The sequence below is a fragment of the Chrysochloris asiatica genome, unplaced genomic scaffold, assembly GCF_000296735.1.
Source record: "Chrysochloris asiatica unplaced genomic scaffold, ChrAsi1.0 scaffold00118, whole genome shotgun sequence".
Classification (NCBI taxonomy): domain Eukaryota; kingdom Metazoa; phylum Chordata; class Mammalia; order Afrosoricida; family Chrysochloridae; genus Chrysochloris; species Chrysochloris asiatica.
This window is the reverse complement of record NW_006408636.1, coordinates 9,138,653-9,140,825: the sequence shown is the minus strand read 5'-3', so window position 1 is coordinate 9,140,825 and position 2,173 is coordinate 9,138,653.

Here is a 2,173-nt window from a genome sequence, read left to right as displayed (position 1 = left end):
AAACTACTGTCAGAAGAATCCTGCTTGTCGCGTCCTTTATCGGCGAGGGCGCGCGACAACTGGTGCCGAAACCCGGGAACACTGCCGAACGTTTCCGGTGGACGGGCCACGAGAGGGACCCCGGCTGCTCGTCGGAGATCGCATAGCCCCGTGGTTCCTACAAGATAGTATGTCAGAAACAGAGGGAGGGGATAAAACGGAAGGGCCGTTAAGGAAGCCTCCCGACAAAGAAAAAAGGAAGTTGAAAAGGGAAGAAACTAGTGAAAAACTTTACCCTGATCTCGAGTGTTTTAAAGAATTAAGAATTGATTCCCCCCCCACAGAAGAGACGTCTTCTGACGGGGGGGAAGAGGATTTAGGGCAAAATAATAGATACAAACATGGACCTGATCCAGAGGATCAGGTTAATTTAGAGGAAGAAGCTGCCAGGTACGAGTCTGATAGATATGGACCAGACCCCCCATATGCCCCTGGCCATGCTCCTTCAGCACCCCCACTCGATGAATTAGTAGTCAGACTTAAAGAGAGCAAAGGACAGACAAAAGATTGGAAACCGCTAAAGGTTGCCACTACATTAATACCAGCTAAAGAAGCAACTAAAATTAAAGTAGCCTTCCCAGTTTGGGAAGATGCTAATCAGACTAGGCAACATAGTCAATTAGATTTAAAGCAGCTGAAAACACTAGCTGAAAGTGTACCCAGGCTAGGAAGAATGCTGCAAATCAGCAGCCACACTGGACTTAGCAGATTAATCAAGCAGCACTCCGAGCTTGGAAGACCATACCTAATAAGGGACAGGTAGCAGGAAAAAATCATACAAGGCAGTAATGAGCCATTTTCAGATTACGTAGCAAGGATGATGGAAGCAGCAGGAAAAATATTTGGAGACCCTGACACTGCCCTCCCGCTAATAGAACAGCTTATCTATGAACAAAGCACTAAAGAATGTAGACGGGCTATTACCCCATGGAAAAGTAAGGGACTGAGTGCATGGATGAAAGCTTGCAGAGAGATAGGAGGACCCCTAACCAATTCAGGTCTAGCTGCCGCCATCTTACAGTTCTCAAGTATGACTAATTCAATGTCACTGTTAGCTCTGCTTCCATTAGTAAAGAGCATGCTGCTAATCCATTAGATGAGGTAACAACGTTAATATGCAAAATGTCACCACCTGTAGATCAAGTATTGGTGGCAAGCAAGACTCTGGTTAATCATGTGTTTGATACAATAATGAAATTTTGTTAAGATGAAAAGTATAGGGAAGCTGGTTGGTTGGTCTTACTGACAATATACCAAGTGGTAATGGAACGAGACCAGCTCAGGGCTTGGGAGATACAGCTCAAACAATGCATGGTGGTGGGGTTATGTCATCAAGTCAGTTCAGACTCATAGGCTATAAATCTTTACAAGAGCAGAAAGCTTCATCCCTCTCTCACAGAACAGCAGATAGATCTGAACTACTTACCTTGTGGTTAGCAGCCCAACTCACAACCCACTACACTACCAGGGCTCTTTCAAGCAATGCATTAAAGACTTCAAAGTTTATACTTGTGTTCAGAAAAGAAGTCTTATTTCTTGTAGTAATAGAGCTGATATTGCCAAAAAACAAACCTATGCAATGACACATCAGACAAGGGACTCATTTCTAAAATATATATGAAACTACAACAACTCTACAAGAAAAAGACAAATAACCCAATTAAAAAATGGGCACAGGACATGAACAGACACTTCGCTAAGGAGGAGATCCGGGCAGCCAACAAACATATGAAGAAATGTTCATGATCACTAGCCATTAGAGAGATGCAAATCAAAACAACAACAAGACATCATCTCACACCAGAAATAACAGCAAAGATCAAAAAAGTAGAGGACAATAAATGCTGGCAAGGATGTGGAGAGACTGGGATGCTTCTGCATTGTTGGAGGGATTGCAAAATGGTACAACTTCTCTGGAAAGCAATATGGCGTTTCCTCAGAAGGTTGGAAATAGAAATACCTAGTTGTTGTTGTTGTTAAGTGCCATCAAGTCAATGCTGACTCATAGCGACTTTATGCACAACAGAACGAAACACTGCCTGATCCTGGGCCAACATCACTACTGTTGTCATGCTTGAGTCCATCGATGCTGCCACTTGGCCAATCCATCTCGTTGGGGGTCTTCCTCTCTTTC